Raw genomic sequence first — 23,254 nt, 5'->3', positions numbered from 1 at the left:
AGAAATAGATGTGTACGGTGACGAGATTGGCACTGAGTGTGCGAGCTTGTAATGTACGGCACTAAGTGTGGGAGTTTGGACTATATGGCACTATGTGTGCGGGCTTGAATCATATGGCACTAAGTGTGCGTGATTGAGTATTAAGCACTATGTGTGTGAACTCTACGCATATCTCCGATTGAACATTTATATGGAGGCGTGACTTTATCGAGATGAGTATGGACAGCGGAAAGAGTAAGTACCTTGAGTTCATGACTAATAGATGCTATGTTCATGCTCGGGGTGGAGTTGGTAAGATTTAAATCTATGTGATGATTTCAATTGCATTCCCGTAAATAAGGTATCGTGGAATAGATGAAAGTTCATTTGATTGCATGATTGTTGCGGAAATGAAATGATGTATGGAAATTGCTTCAAATATCCTATTGAACAGTATATGAAATGTAAATGTTTGACTTGGTATGAGATTGATCCGAAAGATCTAAGGAACTATGGTATAGTTCGGTATGGCTGGAACATTTGGCCTTGTTTCATTATTTCATTTTATGATAATTGTATTAATGGATGGTTGTGGAATGCTTATGACTTATTGAGTTATAAACTCACTCGGTGTTTTCTTGTCACCCATTTTAGGTTCCTTGGGCTCGTCTCCTTTTGGGTGTTCAGAATCACAACGAAGTCATCACACCGGCGAGCAATCTTTGGTATTGTCTTCTTAGTCGACTTAGGAGAACATTTGGCATGTATGAGCTATTTTGTTTTGTTAAATTTTGGGTTGTAAACTTTAAGCCATGTGAAAATGGCCTATGTGGTCGTTTGAGTGGGATGCTAGAATCTATAGCCATGAGTCTTAGAAACCTTAATTTTGATAAGGTGGCCATAATTTGTGTCACGTATGATGGATGAGTAGTAAGGCTAAGGAAGGATTCATGAAATTGGCATAGTCTACTGCAGTAACTGTTGCGGACAGCAGCAGTGATATGAGATCGAAAAATCACTAAAAATAGTAGAAGTGGAATTAATAGCTAAAAAAATTACATACTCGAAGCTTGATGGGTCTATTTTCATATGGATGAAACAAAATGACCATATGAGCTGTATTTTAAGAGATATTAAAGTTCTCGTGAAACAGGGCCAGAACGGTTTCTGGATCCCCTGTTCCGACTTTGGAAAATTATTGTAAATTAACAAGAGATAATTAGGAGTCATGCCATATATGTGTAGATTCCTCTCTGAGTCTAGTTTCTATAGAAACAAACGGCATCAGTATTGAAGCCCTGTACAGGGAGATATCCAATTCGTAACGTACAAAGGTCAGTGTAGTCGATCCCTGCAACAGGGGAGACTTTAACTAATAAACTGTACTAATTGGCTCAACCAAAAATTCTAGAAAAAAATCTGTAGATGGACATATGAGTCCAGTTTCAGGGAAAAATTACGAAACTGATTTTCGAGTTGTAAAACTCAAGATATGATTTTTGAAGCGACTAGTACACAGATTGGCAGCTTGTCTGGGAAATTCTCAATAAGTGGTTTGAAGTCTGTTAACACCTCGTGTTCGACTCCGGCGACGGTCTCGGGTTCGGGATGTTACAAGGCTGATAGGATTAAAACTAGTGTTTATATCATCAGTGCTCATTCTTTTTTGATGCCTTATCTGAAGCCTCATATTGTAATAGGTAAACACTAGTTTCTCAAGTTTTTTATACTTCAACCTATTTCTTGCCTTGGTGTGAATATAGCTAAATGTGCTCCAATTTCGTTCGCAATTTGATGCTGAAGTTGTTTGACTAAGCACTTTAATTGCTAATTTTTGTAATTCTGGAACACATGTGCCATATATTATCCACCACTCAGCTGCATAATATTATTTAAATTTCAAAATAACTTCAAAATGTACAATATAATTAAATAATATAAATTAAATTAAATAATTTAATTAATTGTTTACCCGGATTCATTTGCTTCCAAGCTCTTTGCGCTTGTGGAGTACCGAATGTCTCATGTTTATCTCTAAATAGTAACAACTGCATAAATAAAAGATAGAGTAAAAAAAAATTCTATTTCAAATTATGTAACTAATTTACAAATAATAGTACTTGAATTGAATCTAACCTGATTAACCATTCTGACTTGAGTATCAAGAGAAGGTTCTAATCTTTCAATTACTGATCGTGTACCTTCTAATGTTTCTATTAGTACATTGTGAGAATGCTCCACACCAAATTGAAATTGAGGATTAAGAAAATAACCTAAGAATAATTTATAAGAATATCATCAAATAATAATAATCTAAAGCTTAAAATAATAAAATATAAAAATATTTCTTAATTATATAAAATATTTTATCTTACCAGCTGAATGCAAGTCGGAATGCATAAAATTCCATCTTTTGTCAATAATCTTTTCGTACTCAGTAAAATATCGACAATCTTGTTGAATTGCTCGTTTAGCTCTATTAACAGCCTCATAAATAAAGCCCATTGTTGGTTTTTCATCGCTATCCACAAGTCTCAATACTTTTACTAGGGGCTCATAAACTTTTATGAGGTCATTGGCTTTCTTCCAAAAATCTTTTCCCAAAATAATTTTTTTAGCTTCATAAGCAGGCCCTGACTTTTGCTGTCCCCATTTTGATTCTTTATATTCCTATATATTCATAAGAAAAATTTTAAAATAATATAATTTAAATTGTTTGGAACTAAAAAAATCATTAAAGATTGCTACTTGCTATATTTAAGTAATTATATTAACTAATTATAAAATACTAACCTTTGAACTAAACATTTCTCTCAGACCTTGCTTTTGTCTTGTTATCTCTTCAAGTTGAATGAAATGAGTTACAAATCGAGTAAGAGCGGGTCGAAGTATTTGTTTCCCTTGTGTATACTTCTTCATCAAATCAACAGTCCAAGTGTGATTGTATATAAAGCAAGTCACTTTCTTTGCCTCATCTAACACTTTTGCTACACTGGGCCTTTTCCCAATATCTTCAAGGCATAAATCTAAACAGTGAGCTGCACATGAGGTCCAATATAGATGTTCTCTTTTCAACATTAATTTTTTTCCAGCAGCTTTCATTGCTGCCTCATTATTAGTCACTATTTGGACAATGTAATTTTCTCCAATTTCTTCTACAACTGAATCTAGCAAACTGTAGTAGAATTCAGCATCTCTACTACGAACACTTGAGACATCTACCGATTTCCAAAAAATGGTTCCTTTACTACAATAAACAAGGAAATTAATGATATGCATTTGATTCAAACTGTTGGTCCAACCATCACACATTAGAGTTGCACCCAATTCTTTCCAATGAGTCTTTAGTCCGTTTACCCAATTATGAACTCGTTGATAGTCTGACTCCAAATACACATCTGAAACCTCATAAGGTGTTGGGAGCTTTACACCTTGTCCAACTTCTGTTGACACTTGAATTAAGTTATACAACCATGGAGAGCTTGCTAATTGAAAAGGAAGTCTTTCATATATTAAAAATTTAGAAACTGCTTCACCTATCTTCTTTCGAAAACTCTTTAAAAAAGAGTCACTGACCTTTGGTTGCTTTGAACTTTTGCTTCTAACCAATTCAGGTATAGTTCCCCTTAAGGTAAACTCAGACTCAGTTGGGATGGATGATTCTTGAGAAGATCGCCCTTTTTCATAAATGTTATCCCAACCACCAGTACTTCGTCTGAATTCTTCCCTTCTATGACACTCGTGTTGTGATTGGATACTTTCTCGAGTTGCTTGCCTTATAGCAGAAATCTCATCAATGAATTCCTCATGTTCATCTTCCTCTTCTCTTAATTGAGATAAGAAATCATCTTTTCTCCTCTTTTTGTCTATTTTCTTTGTATTGTTTTCTTTGTCTACTTTCTCTAATGACACCTGTTAATGAAATAAAAATAATTCACACTTTATAATTTATATTATTATCAATTATATATAACTTTATTGATAAATTTACAATAACATTTAAAAATAACAATAAAGTATCACATACCAGTAACATTAGGGCATGGTGCAACATTGCCGGTTTTATGAGCAATGTGCTCTTTAAATCGTGTTATTCCTCCTTTCACAACTTTACCACAAAGTTTACATACGATATTTCCTTTCGCATTTGGCAATCGGAGTTCCAAAGTGCCAACCTATATCATTACTTGGTGCACCCTCCAATCCCTTAGTCGGAAACTCTTCACGTGGTGGCATGCTTTATTTTTATATATATAAGAAACATAAAATTATATTTGGAAATATAAGCAACTCATTACTTATATTATCAACAATATAATACAAAAAAATAGTAAACATCATTAACATGGAAAATTTAAATTTATTGCATAATCCATACATAATTTATTTATTTTTTAAAACAACAATACACCATAACCCATTATTACTTGGTTCCAAAGTTTTTGGTTCCAGAATAATATTTGGAATTATTGTTTAATGCAAGTTTCGCTTGGAGACAATGGCACCATTATTCGGACTAACCTATCGGATATGGCATCCATACCACCAAGGCACCAACCACCAACCTTTTACTTTCACTGTCTCATGTTTTCTTTCTTTTCTTAATTGCATTTCTTCTTCCTTTCATTTTTCTTATGTCGTTTTAAAAGAAAGGAAGCAAACATTTTTTTTATCCTCAACCCAAGTTATAGTTGATAAAATTGCAATGTAAAATATGTCATGTTTTATATAATATTGATTCACAAAAAAATTTTTGGTTATCATCTATACTCTTTCAGTCTTTCTATATTTGAAGTTTAATTTTTCTTTCTTACTTAAAAATTTTGTCTCTTTTTTTTTAGATTTAGATTTATTATAATATTATTTTTTATTACATGATTATTAAGGGAGTTGTTTTTACATTATAACAAAATAGATATATAACAGTGACAATAGTAGCTGCCACCATTTTTAGCTTTTGCTATCTATGTATTTGATTCGATTTGAATGTACCTTTTAATAATTTTTTATTTGTAATAAATTAAAAATATATTTAAAAATTAAAATATAAAATGCTGAAGAAATTATTATTTTTGGAGTGAAAGAAGAAATTAGTTTTAATATTAAAACAAGTAAACAAATTGAAAATAATGTTTTTACTTTAAATTTAAAATTAATAATTGACTAATACTTTTTAATACAATAAGATCAGAATTAATTTTTTATACATAAGTTAACTTTGTTTTACTTTCTTTTTTTTAATTTTATTCAAATAAGTAAGAATAGTTTTACCATTATTAAATATTTTTCAATTTTAATTAAAAAAAGGAACGACAAACACCCAATTTATAACCCCCAAAAGACAAAACACCTCTTTTCTTCAGTTCTTTTACTTCTTCACTTCTTATTTCTTCAAATCAAAGTTAAATCCCTAAACAGTTTAGTGACTAAACACACAAAATTTAGAAGAAAAATTGAAGAGTTTTAGAAACTCTATCATCCTCTCCTCTGAAATTCTTGGAATATGTTGTTGGCTGTTGTGTTGTGTGCCTTCTCAATTCTCCCTAATCCCTTCATCGGTTCATCCCTAAAGTCTCTATCTAAAGAACATATGCACTGCAGAAGTGCAGATTCAAGACATGCAAGCAAGAAGCCAAGCAAAGCAAGAACCAAGACAAAATTTCAGGTAACTTACTTAAAAACTATCAATCTTTGAATGTGCAATTAGGGCAGGGTTTGCTTTTCAGATCCAAGTCCTTGGCACTTTCATCTATTGCTGTCCCTGTCGTGCTGTGTTGTTCACTTGTTCTTGTTTGCCGAAATATGAGATTGAGAAATATGCTGCTGTGTCGTACTGTTGTAGTGTTGTTTGCTTTTCAGATTCAAGTATTCAACATTTCAACTTTCTTTTTACTTTTTTGTTTTTGAAAACTCTGATTTTGCAGGGGAATATATTCCCTTTTGGCTTTTTGTTTTATTGTGTTGAGTGTTGACTGTTTATGTTTCTGTTGAATACTTGAATGTTGATAGATGAATTTTTTTTATTATAACGGGAAATAACGGGAATAGCGGCCCGTTATTACCGCAATCTACCGTTACCCGTTAAATTACGGCCGCGATCTGCCGCTATCGGTGTGAAACGGTTTCACACCACCATTTTCGACAATAGCGGTTTCGGACGGTGCCGCTACCGCAATATAACGGCCGCTATTCCGATTGCGGGCCGCTATTTAAATCCCTGGTGGCACCCTTGGGGGGAGTGGAAATTTCAGAATTGGGGGCAAAGTGGTTTCTTTACAAATTTTTCCATAAGGTTGATGTGGATTGTGTGATTAGCGATGCCCTGTGGACTTTTAATGGCCATATAACTAGTTTTTCATTGGCTGCGAGAGGAAGATGGTCCTGTGACTGTTCCATTGGTGTTTTCTACATTTTGGTTCTAAGTGCATGACTTGCATCTAGGGTTCTTTTTAGAATTAGTGGCTCAACAATTTGGAAACTTTATTGGTACTTTTTTAGAGTACGATTCAAAACAACTTCCCAGAGGGTTGAATAGTTTCTTACGAATTAGGGTGCTCATTGATATTCATAAACCTTTGAAGCAACGTAAGCGAATAATGCTTTCCCCATTGCTAATTTTCTATGTTACCTTCAAATATGAACAACTGACTCTATTCTGTTTTCTATGTGGTTGTTTAAGACATAGAGACCCTTTCTGTCCTCTACGTCTTAACTAGGGGGAAGGGTTGGAATTGCTCTAGGTTGCTACGACAAACAACATTTGGCTACGGGATGGAGGGAATGAGTTGGTTTTGGGTTATACTTTATGAGGGAGATAGAGGATGACATCATGGCATAATATCAATATCATTCTCGGGATCAATTTATAAGGTTCGTTAACAGAATTGACCTTTTCAAAAAAGGCAACACGATTGGGGCAGATATGTTGAATATGGATCATGATGATGAAGATTCCCTACTTGTGACTCTAGATTGGAAGAAGAGGCCTTATTTTGATACTATGGGCTCCATTATTTTTGTGGGTATAGATTTGCTAGAGATCAATGATGAGCGTGTTGAAGCTCCAATTCAACAAATATTGGCGGATGCTTGTAGGCAAGTCAACCGGACAACATGAAGATTCCATGTTGGAATGTCCTTAGTTAGGGGAACCCACGAGCAATTTGCAGACTTCATCACATGTTGAAAGTCTATCATCGCCAACTCGTCTTCTTTATGGAGGAAAAGCTTCTCGACGAATGGAAATGGTTCAGAAACGGTGTGGATATTAGAATGGTATTGATGTTACAACAAATGGTTTGCAAGGTGGATTATATTTAAGATGGAATGATGATGAGTTGGTTCAACTACTAAGTTTCTCAGTAAATCAGATTGATGTCGATATGTATAAGGGTTTGGAGTACTTTACTGGTTTTTATGGGGATCCTAATCCTTAAGAGAAATCTAACAAATGGAACTTATTGAAAACCTTTGGGACTTCGCATGTTTTGCCTTGATTAGTTTGTGGTGATTTTAATGACAACTTGTATTCTTTCAAAAAGCAATATGTGTTCACATGGGAGAGGAGAAATTTGCCTGAGATGAACATTCGGGAACATCTTGATCATGGAGTCACCTCTTCGTATTGGATGCATATTTTCCTGAATTTCTCCGTACGACATCTATCTCATTTTTTCTTTGACTATTTCCCTTTGCTATTACAAACGGATCAAAGGGATACAGAAAGAAAATTGAACAGTTTCACTTTGAATCCTGGTGGTTCTTGGAAGATTCTTGTGAGGCGAAAATCAAGCATTTGTAGGATTCAAGTACATGAGACATTTCGAATAAACTTTTTAAACTTAACGATGGACTGCAACACTGGGCGGGGTTTATTAAATAGAAAAGGTCAACAGTCGAGAAGAACTTTTTGAGAAGACTCGAGTACTTAGAGGGCCAAGAAAGATCCAAGGCAATGCTAATAGAATTAATGATGTTCACTTGCTTATTAATATGTAGAAGGAGGAGAGGTATTGGGAATAACGGGCGATGGCACACTAGTTGAAGTTGGGAGATAGGATTACTTCCTTTTTTTCATAACTTTGCTTCTCAGAGATGACGTACTAAGAAAATATGTGGTTTATAGTAGAAGGATGGTAGTTTGGCCTTGGACTTTAATGAGATGGATCGTATTGCGAAAGAGTATTTCTTGGGTCTTTTTTCTACACGGAGTAGGTAATGTTGATCATATTTTGTCCAGAGTGGAGAGATACATGATTGATGATATGAATAATATGTTGACGGACAAATATGGGAAGAGGAATTAGTGGCAGCCATGAAGGTGATGGGTCAGACGAAGGCTTCGGGAGCAAATGGTTTCCCAACGTTGTTCTACCAGAAATTCTGACATATTATCAGCAAGAATGTGGGTGTGTTCTGTCTAGAAATCCTCAACAATGGTAAATCTTTGGTGAGGCTGAACAACACTTATATAATGCTCATTCCGAAGGTGGTGTGCCCTACAAATATCACTAACTTTCGACCTTCAAGTATTTTTAAAGTGTTGTATAAAATAATTGCTAAGACAATTGTAAATTGACTTCGAAAGATTCTCGATCTCTGTATTGATAAGGCACAACGTGCATTCGTTCTTAGGAGGTTAATCACTGACAATGTGCTTTTGTCCTATGAAGTCTTGCATACATTTAAACAAAAACGGATGGAGAGCAAATGATATTGGCTTTGAAGTTGGACATTAACAAATATTACGATTGCGTAGAATGGTATTTATTAGAATGAATGATGTTACAGATTGGGTTTGCATAAACATAGGTGGATCTAATAATGCTGTGTATAACTTCAGTTTTCTACTATATCATTCTTAATGTAACAACCCGTTTTGGGGTCAAATTGGAACAGTGGTTTTGGGACCAAAAATCTAAATTCAAAATATTTATTTTATTATTTTAATAAGTTTTATAGATGATAGATTAATTACGTGAAAGTTTCGTAAAAAAATTTACTGTTTAAATGCTTAATTCGACAAAAAGGACTAAATCGCGTAAAATGTAAAAGTTGCATTCTATTAGTTAAAGGAGTTATATAGCCTTGGATTTATAATATAGTGGCCTTGAATGGTAAATAGTCCATTAGCAACATGAGTGGACAATGATGGTGTAACACCCCGAACCCGAGACCGTTGCCAGTGTCGGACACGAGGGGTTAACAAGCCAAAACCACTTATGGCACCGACCAATTTGACATTTCCAGGCAAGCTGGAAAACTGCATCGCTGTCGCCTTAAAAAGCATATCTCGAGTTTCACAACTCGGAAACTGATTCCGTAAATTTTACCTGAATTTAGACTCATATATCCATCCATGGATTTATTTCTAGAATTTTTGGTCAGGCCAATTGGTACAGTTTATTAGTTAAAGTCACCCATGTTACAGGGGTCGACTACACTGACCTTTGCACGTTACAACTTGAATATCTCTCTGTACAGGGTTTAAATACTAATGCCGTTTGTTTCTAATGAAACTAGACTCAAAAAGGAATCTGCACATATAATGCATGACTTCTAATTCATTCTGGATAATTTATGGTAAATTTTCAAAGTTACGACAGGGGACCCAGAAACCGTTCTAGCCCTGTCTCACGAGAACTTTAATATCTCTCGGTATACTGTTCATATGATCGTTTCGTTACTTTCATATGAAAATAGACTCGTCAAGGTTCGATTTCATAATTTATTCACTAATTAAAACCATTCCTACAAATTTTGGTGATTTTCCACATCCACGTCACTGCAGCTGGCAGCATCTGTTTTTAAGGTAGGCTTTACCTATATTGTAGTTCCCATGGACCAACTATAGTCTAGTCATACTTAGGTCCAACATATGATCATATTTAGCCATTCCAATGGCTGATCATGTGACCAACTCTCTCATTCCAAACCATAATCACATCATGAAACCAAATATAATTACAAACCACATATGGTCAAATTCCATACTCCACTTTTACGAACCATTTTCGCATGGCCTTTTACATATACATCACAAGTACTTAAAACAACCGAGAGTAGTCCTATACATGCCATATCCAAAACTCAACTAAAGGAGTACCAAAAGGGCTTTGATAGTGTGGATGACTTGACTTTAATGATCCCGAATCCGATTGCTATCGAGCAAAATCTATAAGACAGAGAGCCAAAGCAGCGGGTAAGCATTTTTATGCTTAGTAAGTCTCAAGGAATAAAATCAGCTTTAATTAAAGCAATACATTCACATAGCCAAATGCATCATTTCATTAATACACATTCACAAAATCATTCTTACTTCTCACTTCATCATTATATACTTTCACAAGGTATCAACCAATTCAATAGCTGAATTTCGTTAGTCTATTGAGCGAATGTTGCTCAAACATGTCGACTTTCCAATGCACATATAAACATACCTTATTCTTTGGGCCTTTCGAGCGTACTAATTGAATTCATTACAGCAACCAACACTCACCTCCAGCCCAAGCTTCTTCGGAATACAACCGGATATAACCACGTGCACGAATGCCTTCGGGTCTTAGCCCGGATAGAACGACTCGCACGAATGCCTTGGTCTTAGCCGGATGTAGCCGCTTAGCACAATTGCCTTGGTCTTAACCGGATATAATTTCCACAATAACGTCTTGGGACTTAGCCGGATATCATTCAATTGCTCATGCACACATACATCAATAATCATTAGACATTCATATTTCATTTTCGTTACTAAGGCTCAAACACAAATATAATCACTAGCATAATCGCCGGGACTTAGCCGGGTATCATTCAAATACTCATACACACATAAATCAATAATCAATACACATCCATATTTCATTTCACATAATTCAAGTAGGGTCACTTCTTGAGGACTTACCTCGGATGTTGTCGAGCGGCTTTTACGGCTATTCGATCACTTTTTCCTTCCCTTGTCCAATTGTGGCCCTCTAAGCTCTTGAGCTAATTCAAACAAATTTAATTTATTAATACCTCATTATGCTAGCTTATGGCGAATATGACAAGGAGTTTAAATGGTCATATGGCCACCCTTTAGCTTGAGTACACAATGGTCATGCACATTTTATACTACATCAAGCAATTCAATACAATCCATTCAAGCATCAAGGAAAAGCTAAGGCCATCAATCGGCTACTTAAGGCCGAACATACATGTCCAATTTGAGGCCAATTATACACTTAACACCACACAAAAACAGCATGCATTTTACTAGTTAATGCTTTACATATTGTGGCTCCATACTTATAATACATCATCAAGCACTCATATGGCCGATTATACTTAGTCATACTTGCACCAAATCAACAATAAATTCCAAGATTTCCACATCATAGGTATACTAGGCGAATGTACTTGAAATTTCACACATTCTTCAACATTTTCTTCTTTAAACAAACATATTCATCACTTCTTCATAATCAAAATATCATGTGCAATCATATATACACATATAGGTGCAAGGCTGAAATTCAAGGTGTCCATAGCCATCCAAAACACAAATTTTTTAACTAACATGCAAGAAGCATGAACCATGCTCATGAATGCATCATGGCCGAATACATCACAATCATGCCCTTTCAACTTCAATCATGGTTAAACAAAAGAAAACTCAAAGTCTTACTCAAGATGGCTACAAAGAAATTTCAAGAGTAGACAATCCATCATTGCATGCATCATTATCAAGCTTCACACTTAGCATGCAATGGCTTTATCACAATATCAACTTTGACCAAATACCACTTCCATGGCATAACAAGGATTTGAACCATGGCTAACATGAACATCAAGTTGGCAACTAAAACATGCATGAATCTCATGACACAACCTCATACATACCTTAATCTTGGTGCAAGTTTAGCCAAATCTCCTTCTAGATCTCTTCTAAACAAATAAAATGAAGCAAAAATCTCTTCTTCCCCCTTAGTTTTGGCTCAAAGAAAGGATGAACAAATTTTTTCTTTCTTCCTTTACAACTCACGGCAATGGGGAGATACCACACTCACACACACATTTTTTTTCATTCTTTTCTTACCCATGCTTATTTGTTTATTATTTCTCCCTAATGCCCAACAAAACATGTTTCATGACATGTTTAGCCCATATTCTTTGTCATGGCCGCCACCACCTATAAAAGGGAATTTGACATGCAAGTCCATTGTTTTGCATGCATGCTTTAATTAGTCATCACACATTTCCCTTCATACTTTCAAAGTTCACTACTAAGTCCTTTCTAGTGAAATTCACATTTATAACACTAAATCGAAACATCAAAATGTCACACACAAATTAACACATATCATAGGCATCAAAATAAATTTTAAATTATTTTTATGCCTCGGTTTTAATGGTCCCGAAACCACATCCCGACTAGGGTCAATTTTGGGTGTCACAACTCTCCCCACTTAAGAAATTTTCGTCCTCGAAAATCTTACCGATAAATAGGGTTGGGTATCGCTCTTTCATAGAGTTCTCGGTTTCCCAAGTAGCTTCTTCTATCCCGTGTTTGAGCCATAACACTTTCACTAGCGGAACCCGCTTGTTTCGCAACTCTTTCACTTCACGTGATAGGATACGAATCGGTTCTTCCTCATAACTCATATTGGCTTGAATTTCAACCTCTGATGGACTAATCACGTGCGATGGATCAGATCTATAGCGTCGAAGCATCGAAACATGAAAGACATCGTGAATCTTTTCGAGTTCAGGGGGCAAAATCAGATGATATGCCACTGGACCGACTTCGCTCGGATATCTCATATGGCCCAATGAACCTCGGGCTCAACTTGCCCTTACGGTACGAATCGAGTATCTTTTTCCAAGGCGATACCTTGAGAAACACTTTATCACCCACGATACTCGATATCCTTACGCTTTAGATCCGCGCACGACTTCGACGATCGGAGGCTATCTTCGACTTTCACGGATTACTTTCACTTTCATTCAAGCATCTCTAATTAAATCCACCGAAAATCTTACCTTCACCGAGCTCGGTCCAAAACAATGGTGTACGGCATTTACGACCGTACAAAGCCTCGTAGGGTGCCATCTTAATACTTGATTGAAAAGTTGTTGTTGTAAGCGAATTCAATCAACGGCAAATACCGTTCCCATGAACCACTAAACTCGAGGACGCAACATCTTAACATATCCTCAAGTATCCGAATTATCCGCTCGGATTGACCATCGGTTTGGGGTGAAAAGCGGTCTTTGAAATGCAACTTGGTACCCAAAGCTTCTTGCAACTTTTTCCAAAATCGCGAGGTAAATCTCGGATCTCTATCCGACACGATGGAAATAGGCACCCGTGCAATCTCACAATCTGAAAACGTACAATTGGCTAGTTTGTCCATTGAAAAATCCGTGCGTCACGGGGACAAAGTGAGCCGACTTAGTCAATCTATCTACAACGACCCAAATCGCATCCTTCTTACTTGCGACAATGGCGGTCCGGATACAAAGTCCATTGTGACTCGATCCCATTTCCACTCGGGTATCGTAATCGGTGAAGTAATCTCAAGGCACTTGATGTTCCGCTTTCACTTGTTGACATATTAAACATCTCGAAACAAAGTCGGAGATGTCTCGTTTCATACCATGCCACCAAACCGGCGTTTCAAATCGTTGTACATCTTCGTACTCCCGGGTGGATTGCCATTCGGCTACAATGGGCTTCGTTCGAATTATCGAAATGAGTTCAATTCTTTGGAACACATAGACGAATTCGAACCTCAAACAATCGTCATCATCTATTTGAAACTCCGAGTCCTTGTTGAACACACTCGGCCCGTTTGTAGCCAACTCGTCGTCGACTTTTCGAGCTTCTCGAATTTGATGTGTCAATAATGGTTTGGCTTTCAATTCAGCCACTAACACCTTGTCGGATCGAGCAGACAAGTGCACATTCATCGCTCGTAGAGTGAATAACGATTCTGACTCAAGGCATCCGCAACCACATTCGCCTTTCCGGTGATAGTCAATGACCACTCATAATCCTTTAACAGATTCGAGCCAACGTCTTTGTCGCAGATTTAAGTCTCTTTGGGTCATCAAATATTTGAGACTTTTGTGATCCGAGTACACATGGCACTTCTCACCAAATAAGTAATGTCGCCAAATCTTTAAAGGCGAACACGGTGGCGACTAATTCGAGATCATGGGTCGGATAATTTTTCTCGTGTGGCTTTAATTGCCTCGACGCACAGGCCACAACTCGACCTTCTTGCATCAATACACAACCTAACCCAAGTAGGGAGGCGTCACTATAGATGACAAACTCTTTTGCGGATTCGGGTTGCACTAGAATTGGGGCTTCATCAAATAAGTTTTAGTTGATCGAAACTTTTCGACATTTCTCCGTCCATTCGAACTTAACATCCTTTTGGAGTAACCGTCATCGGCGTGGCTATCGTTGAGAAACCTTTACAAATCGTCGGTAATAACAAGCAAGCCCCAAAAGCTCGAACCTCATTAATATTTCTGAGGCTTCCAATTAAGTATGGCTGAAATTTTATTGGTCGACTCGAATACCGATGCGAGATACCACATAACCCAAGAAGCTAACCTCTCTTAACCGAACTCACACTTCTTGAACTTAGCATATAATTGCTTATCCCGTAAAATTTGCGGCACTAACCTCGGTGTTCAGCATGTTCGGTCTCATTTCTTGAATAGACCAAGATGTCATCAATGAACACGACTACGAATCGATCCAAATATGGTGCGAACATCCGATTCATTAAATCCATAAATCTGCAGGGCATTAGTAAGCCCAAGCGGCATCACTAGGAACTCATAGTGACCATATCTCGCTCAAGGCGGTCTTGGGTACGTCCGAATCTCGGATTCGTAATTGATAATAGCCCGATCTCAAATCTATTTTCGAGAACACCGAGGCTCCTTCAGTTGATCGAACAAGTCATCGATACGTGGTAGCGGTATTTGTTCTTTATCGTCGCTTTATTAAGTCGACGATAGTCGATGCACGACCTCATGGTTCCATCCTTCTTTTCACAAACAACACCGGCGCACCCAAAGGCGAACAACTCGGCGAGCAAAACCTTTATCCACCAATTCTTGCAATCGAGCTTTCAACTCCTTTAATTCCGTTGGTGCCATACGATACGGAGCTATCGAAATTGGAGTGGTACCGGTACCAATTCGATGCCAAATTCTATTTCCGAACAGGTGGTAAACCCGCAATTCTTCGAGGAAAACATCGGGTATTCACAAACCACGGCACAGATTCGGGTTTCTTTTCCGATTCCTTGTCATCGAGCACATACGCAAGGTACGCGCACCCTTTTCTTATATATTTCCGGGCCAACATTGCGATATTACGGTGGCAACCCTTTAAGTCCGTAGACTCAACCCGAATTATCTCATTATTCACGCACCTCAAATCGATAGTCTTGCTTTTGCAATTTACAACCGCATCGTGCATGGTCAACCAATCCAAACCAAGAATAATGTCGAATTCATCGAGCGGAAAAAGCATCAAGTCCGCGGAAAACAAGAACCTCGGAACACTAGGGGACTTTTCTTGCACACTTTGTTGACAAGCACGTAATGACCCAAGGGTTTGACACCGAATTACAAACTCGAGAGACTCAATAGGCAAAGTCTTCTTGGATGCTAAGGTTTCACATATATAAGAATGAGTAGAACCGGGGTCAATCAAAGCAATCACATTAGTATTGAAAAGAGTGAAAGTACCGGTAATGACATCCGGAGAGGCAGCATCCTCGCGTGCGGCGTATGGCATAAGTCCTAGCAGAGCCCGAGCCTCGGATCGATGGTAGCATCTCTAGATCCTCTCGACCGCCACTAACATTGCCCACATTTCTAGGTGGCCTACCTCGGCGATGGTAGCACCGGGTTTCCACTTTGACTTACATTTTGTTCAAGCATCCTCGGGCAATCCTTCATAAAGTGGTCGGCCGATCCGCACTTATAGCAGGAGCGATCACGGAACCAACACTCCCGAATGCCATTTGCCACAATGCAGACACTCTGCCCTCTCTCGACGATCATTTCCACCACTGGCGATCGAAGTGACTCGTGTGGTCACAGGGGGTCGATCGCGTCCTCGTCTAGAAAAGCCCGTAGCGCCTTTAGACCGGCTCACATCATCTCGAAATCTCTTCGATGCTTGTTGAAGAGACTTTCCGAGGACCTCTTCGAAATTCTCCGGTTCCCATATCGCTTTTTGTTTCTCCTTTCTAAGCTCTTGACTTTACAAGCTCGCTCAACAAGTACTACGAACTCTCGTATCTCGAGAATGCCAACGAACATCCTTATATCATCATTCAGCCCATCCTCGGCGTTTACACATAATAGCCGGACGAAATGCATTCTCGCGCATCTGGCTAAGCCTCACAAATTTTCGTTCGTAGATCAGAATCGACATAGAACCTTGCTTAAGATCAAGAAATTCCCTTCGCTTTTGGTCGATGAATCTCGGTGATATACTTTTTGAACTCGGTTTGAAAGAATTCCCAAGTCACTTGCTCTCTAGGCACCACGAAGTCGAGTACTCCACCAATAGTAGGCGGACTCACGTAGCAAGGAGATGGTACACTTTAAGCACTCATCGGTGTACAAGATAGCTCATCGAGCACCGGATAGTGTTGTCCAACCAAAATTCAGCTCGCTCGGCATCATCATCATCCGTAGCTTTAAATTCAGTGGCCCCATGTTTTGAATCCTATCGATTGGGGCTTACTTGACCTTATTTGGTCGATTCTCGGAGGTATTGTAGGTCTTGGGGTTGCATTTGTCGGGAATGGAGGTTGTGGAACAGTAGTGTTAGTTCGAATGTATTGGTTAAACCATTCATTCATCACACTATAAAAGGCTTGCCTACCCTCATCATTTGGATTGCTGGCCATAGGTTGAGAGTCCATGGCTGTCCCTTGCACGGGAGCAGGCGCCACACTCTCGACATCATCAGCTATCACTCGGTTGGGATCGGGATCCATTGCTATAAACAAACACAAAGTCAAATTGTCAGAAGTCACCACACTATCGATTCATCATTTAATGGCATGTATAGCTAGACCCCAAACACATCACGGTAGTCCTAGAATCGACTAAACCGTAGCTCTGATACCAATAAAATTGTAACACCCGAACCCGAGACCGTTGCGGTGTGGGACACGAGGGTTAACAAGCCAAAACCACTTATGGCACCGACCAATTTGACATTTCAGGCAAGCTGGAAAACTGCATCGCTGTCGCCTTAAAAAGCATATCTCAAGTTTCACAACTCGGAAACTGATTCCGTAAATTTTCCCTGAATTTAGACTCATATATCCATCCATGGATTTATTTCTAGAATTTTTGGTCAGGCCAATTGGTACAGTTTATTAGTTAAAGTCACCCATGTTACAGGGGTCGACTACACTGACCTTTGCACGTTACAACTTGAATATCTCTCTGTACAGGGTTTAAATACTGATACCGTTTGTTTCTAATGAAACTAGACTCAAAAAGGAATCTGCACATATAATTCATGACTTCTAATTCATTCTGGATAATTTATGGTAAATTTTCAAATTCACGACAGGGGACCCAGAAACCGTTCTAGCCCTGTCTCACGAGAACTTTAATATCTCTCGGTATACTGTTCATATGATCGTTTCGTTACTTTCATATGAAAATAGACTCATCAAGGTTCGATTTCATAATTTATTCACTAATTAAAACCATTCCTACAAATTTTGGTGATTTTCCACATCCACGTCACTGCAGCTGGCAGCATCTGTTTTTAAGGTAGGCTTTACCTATATTGTAGTTCCCATGGACCAACTATAGTCTAGTCATACTTAGGTCCAACATATGATCATATTTAGCCATTCCAATGGCTGATCATGTGACCAACTCTCTCATTCCAAACCATAATCACATCATGAAACCAAATATAATTACAAACCACATATGGTCAAATTCCATACTCCACTTTTACGAACCATTTTCGCATGGCGCACATATACATCACAAGTACTTAAAACAACCGAGAGTAGTCCTATACATGCCATATCCAAAACTCAACTAAAGGAGTACCAAAAAGGGCTTTGATAGTGTGGATGACTTCGACTTTAATGATCCCGAATCCGATTGCTATCGAGTAAAATCTATAAGACAGAGAGCCAAAGCAACGGGGTAAGCATTTTTATGCTTAGTAAGTCTCAAGGAATAAAATCAGCTTTAATTAAAGCAATACATTCACATAGCCAAATGCATCATTTCATTAATACACATTCACAAAATCATTCTTACTTCTCACTTCATCATTATATACTTTCACAAGGTATCAACCAATTCAATAGCTGAATTTCGTTAGTCTATTGAGCGAATGTTGCTCAAACATGTCGACTTTCCAATGCACATATAAACATACCTTATTCTTTGGGCCTTTCGAGCGTACTAATTGAATTCATTACAGCAACCAACACTCACCTCCAGCCCAAGCTTCTTCGGAATACAACCGGATATAACCACGTGCACGAATGCCTTGGTCTTAGCCGGATAGAACGACTCATACGAATGCCTTGGTCTTAGCCGGATGTAGCCGCTTAGCACAATTGCCTTGGTCTTAACCGGATATAATTTCAGCAATAACGTCTTCGGGACTTAGCCCGGATATCATTCAATTGCTCATGCACACATACATCAATAATCAATACACATCCATATTTCATTTCACATAATTCAAGTAGGGTCACTTCTTGAGGACTTACCTCGGATGTTGTCGAACGGCTTTTACGGCTATTCGATCACTTTTTCCTTCCCCTTGTCCAATTGTGGCCCTCTAAGCTCTTGAGCTAATTCAAACAAATTTAATTTATTAATACCTCATTATGCTAGCTTATGGCGAATATGACAAGGAGTTTAAGTGGTCATATGGCCACCCTTTAGCTTGAGTACACAATGGTCATGCACATTTTATACTACATCAAGCAATTCAATACAATCCATTCAAGCATCAAGGAAAAGCTAAGGCCATCAATCGGCTACTTAAGGCCGAACATACATGTCCAATTTGAGGCCAATTATACACTTAACACCACACAAAAACAGCATGCATTTTACTAGTTAATGCTTTACATATTGTGGCTCCATACTTATAATACATCATCAAGCACTCATATGGCCGATTATACTTAGTCATACTTGCACCAAATCAACAATAAATTCCAAGATTTCCACATCATAGGTATACTAGGCCGAATGTACTTGAAATTTCACAAACATTCTTCAACATTTTCTTCTTTAAACAAACATATTCATCACTTCTTCATAATCAAAATATCATGTGCAATCATATATACACATATAGGTGCAAGGTCGAAATTCAAGGTGTCCATAGCCATCCAAAACACAAATTTTTAACTAACATGCAAGAAGCATGAACCATGCTCATGAATGCATCATGGCGAATACATCACAATCATGCCCTTTCAACTTCAATCATGGTTAAACAAAAGAAAACTCAAAGTCTTACTCAAGATGGCTACAAAGAAATTTCAAGAGTAGACAATCCATCATTGCATGCATCATTATCAAGCTTCACACTTAGCATGCAATGGCTTTATCACAATATCAACTTTGACCAAATACCACTTCCATGGCATAACAAGGATTTGAACCATGGCTAACATGAACATCAAGTTGGCAACTAAAACATGCATGAATCTCATGACACAACCTCATACATACCTTAATCTTGGTGCAAGTTTAGCCAAATCTCCTTCTAGATCTCTTCTAAACAAATAAAATGAAGCAAAATCTCTTCTTCCCCTTAGTTTTGGCTCAAAGAAAGGATGAACAAATTTTTTCTTTCTTCCTTTACAACTCACGGCAATGGGGAGATACCACACTCACACACACATTTTTTTTCATTCTTTTCTTACCCATGCTTATTTGTTTATTATTTCTCCCTAATGCCCAACAAAACATGTTTCATGACATGTTTAGCCCATATTCTTTGTCATGGCCGCCACCACCTATAAAAGGGAATTTGACATGCAAGTCCATTGTTTTGCATGCATGCTTTAATTAGTCATCACACATTTCCCTTCATACTTTCAAAGTTCACTACTAAGTCCTTTCTAGTGAAATTCACATTTATAACACTAAATCGAAACATCAAAAATGTCACACACAAATTAACACATATCATAGGCATCAAAATAAATTTTAAATTATTTTTATGCCTCGATTTTGTGGTCCCGAAACCACATCCCGACTAGGGTCAATTTTGGGCTGTCACAGATGGACAACCATTATGTGTTTTAATGTTTTAATATTAAGGCTAAATATGGTATTTGGTAAATGGTTAATAAATGATGTATTAAATAAAATTAAAAATGGATTTTGTCCATTTTATTTGAATTTGGCCGAATATTGAGAAAGAAGAAATCCATTTTTGGTGCTTAGGGGTTTGGCACTTGCATGATTAATTTGGTAAGTGTTTTGACTTAATTTTTGATGATTTTTACGTTTTTGTGATTGTTGCTTTGAGTACTAGCTAGCCCGTGCCTTTAATTTCAAAATTTTTCATGATTTTGTGAGATGCCATTGATGAATATTCATGCTTTTTAATGATTGATGATGAAATATGGAAGTTAGAAGATAGTTTTACATATTTTACGAAGTGATTTTGAGTAAAAATGTAAATTACGACTAATTTGTGAAATTATGAAATTTTATGGTTAAAACTACGAATAAATGAAAATTGAGGGCTGTTATAAGCATGATAAATATTCGGCTAGACTTGGGTTGCGATAAATTTGAATGTGTTTTGTTTTACGAATCTAGGGACTAAATTGCAAAAAAGTGAAATAATAGGGAAAAATGTAATTTTTTCAAAAAGTGTAAATTTTTCAAAAGGTGTAAACTGTGTTAAATTGAATGAAATTTTGATTAAATAAATAAATTTTGTTATTATATAGATTGAGAAAAAAATGAGATTCAGATCTAGAACGGGGAAAACAAAGTATCAGATTAGTCGACCTAATTCGTTGTTACAACTAACGAGGTAAGTTCGTATGTAATAAGTATTATTAAATTTATGTTTTTAATGCTTTGAAATCGTATAAATTGTATATACGTGACTCTTGTTATGTTGAACGACATATCGGCTAAGAATGACACTTAGTGTGCGGTTTGAAATAGCTTCGGCTAAATGTGACACTTGGTGTGCGATTTGAGATAGCTTCGGCTATATATATATGTGACACTTAGTGTACGAAATGTTGAGAATAACACTTGGTGTGTGAGATATTGAGTATGTGATAAACCGTAATTTATACATATTTTTACCCTATGCTTAACGCATTTTATGGATGAATTTTCCTTAGAATTAGTGAATTCGATGCTCCTAATGCCTTAATTTCATGTTTTATACTTAGGTGAGCATAGAAGAGCGAAAGGAATGAGAAACGGGCCAAACACAGAGAAAATGGGCCAACGTACAAAATCAACATAGCCTGGACTTCCTCATATGGGCAGACCACACGGCCGTGTCAATTTGGTAGAATCAAAGCACGACTCACACGGGTATAACACATGCCCGTGCCATTCTAACAGGCTCAAACACGGCCTGAAGTAATCGCACACGGGCGTGTCCTTACCGAGCCCAAGTTGAGTCAAATTCAAAAAAGGCCAATTTTGAGGGCGTCTAGGAATTCCAAAGCCTATAAATACACCCGAGAAGAGAAGAATAAGGGGAGCACAAGGAGGAAGGAAGGAATTACTCGAAGGAAGTCGATTGATCTATCTCAGAAGCCAGATTCATCATCAAGACTGAAGATCTCCCCTCAATTTCCCTTCAGGAGTTTTGGGTTTTCTTTATGTTTTGTATTCATTATTTTTCTGAGATGTTTTCCTTTTTAGTTTTGAACTAGATCCCCTAAATACCTAAGGGGAATGAAACATAAGACGAATCTTGTTATTATTTTCTGAATTGTATGATAAATATTTAACTTGTTCTTAATTATGTGTTCTTAATTCTTGTTTTGATATCCCAGGATACTGATTCAAGATAAGCTCTTATTTAGAGGAGGAATAGACCCTGTATAAAAGTACATTTATCATAATTAAGCATAGTTGATTGCGTGCCTAGAGATAGGGTGACAAGATTTTGCCGAATTAGGGTGAAACCTAATAAGGGGATCCATAGATCGAGTTAATGCAACCCTAGGGTGTTAATTAGAGAAAGGTCTCAATTATTCAACCTAGGGATTAGACGTTATTAGTCTTGAGTAGGGATATTAACATAACTTAGGGATCTCTACGGAACAAGTTAAATGAATAAATCGTCCGATTCGGAGTCAGAATAACAAGTGAAGTCTAGGTGGATTTTTCCTTAGGTATTATCTTAATTCAATCGATTTTCCCAAAAGTAATTCCCCAATTCTATTCTCTGTGAGTTTTTAGTTTAGATAATTAGTTAGTTAAGACAAAACCTCCTTATTCTTAGGCTAGATAATAAAAAGACAGTCATTACTAGTACTTTTAGTTCCTTTGGGTTCGACAATCCGGTCTTGCTAAAACTATGCTACTGTTCGATAGGTACACTTGCCTACATTGCGATAATAGTTAGTTTCAAGAACGATTAATTATAAATATTTAAATCCTATCACGAAATCACGCGATCAAGTTTTTGGCGCCGTTGCCGGGGAACTAAAATATTAGGAACACTCAATTTTTATTACTTTAGCCATTTATTTTTCTTTCAAGATTAATTTAATTTTATTATTATTATTATTTACTAATTTACTTTTTCTTTCTCTTGGCAGGTTTTTACAGTTTATGACTAGAAGAAACCCGTCAAGACTACTACTGTTTGACGAAGAAATCGATCGCACAGCTCGTAGAAATCAGAGAGAAATAAGGCGAAGCCTAAGATACACAAACGAAGAGAAAGAGGACGATATCTCAACTACGACAGAGGAGATGGCTGAAAATCAAGATAATCAGCTACCTCCTGCGACACCCACTGAACTAGCAAATCCGAATCCTGTTCCTCGTAGTATGTATGATTATGCTAAACCTACTTTAACAGGAACTGAGTTAAGTATAGTTAGGCCTGCTATTGCTACGAATAACTTTCAACTAAAACCTAACACTATTCAAATGATACAGTAATTTGTTCAGTTTGATGGTTTGTAGGATGAGGATCCAAACACTCACTTGGAAAATTTCCTGGAATTTTGCGATACATTTAAAATTA

At 37.2% G+C, this 23,254-nt stretch overlaps 1 long non-coding RNA gene across 2 annotated transcripts; it reads left to right on the top strand.

Annotated features, from left to right (window-relative positions):
• The first annotated feature begins 5,273 nt into the window (after positions 1–5,273).
• On the top strand, positions 5,274–22,015 carry LOC128284211 (uncharacterized). Of its 2 annotated transcripts, none has more exons than XR_008274581.1 (2): positions 5,274–5,644; positions 21,432–22,015. It is a non-coding gene; the product is annotated as an uncharacterized LOC128284211 (long non-coding RNA). The 2 variants fall into 2 exon arrangements; XR_008274582.1 differs by lacking the exon at positions 21,432–22,015 and adding an exon at positions 6,659–8,721.
• The last annotated feature ends 1,239 nt before the right edge of the window (positions 22,016–23,254 follow it).

The sequence above is a fragment of the Gossypium arboreum genome, chromosome 11 (genome assembly GCF_025698485.1).
Source record: "Gossypium arboreum isolate Shixiya-1 chromosome 11, ASM2569848v2, whole genome shotgun sequence".
Classification (NCBI taxonomy): domain Eukaryota; kingdom Viridiplantae; phylum Streptophyta; class Magnoliopsida; order Malvales; family Malvaceae; genus Gossypium; species Gossypium arboreum.
This window is presented reverse-complemented; position numbering and strand designations above follow the sequence as displayed.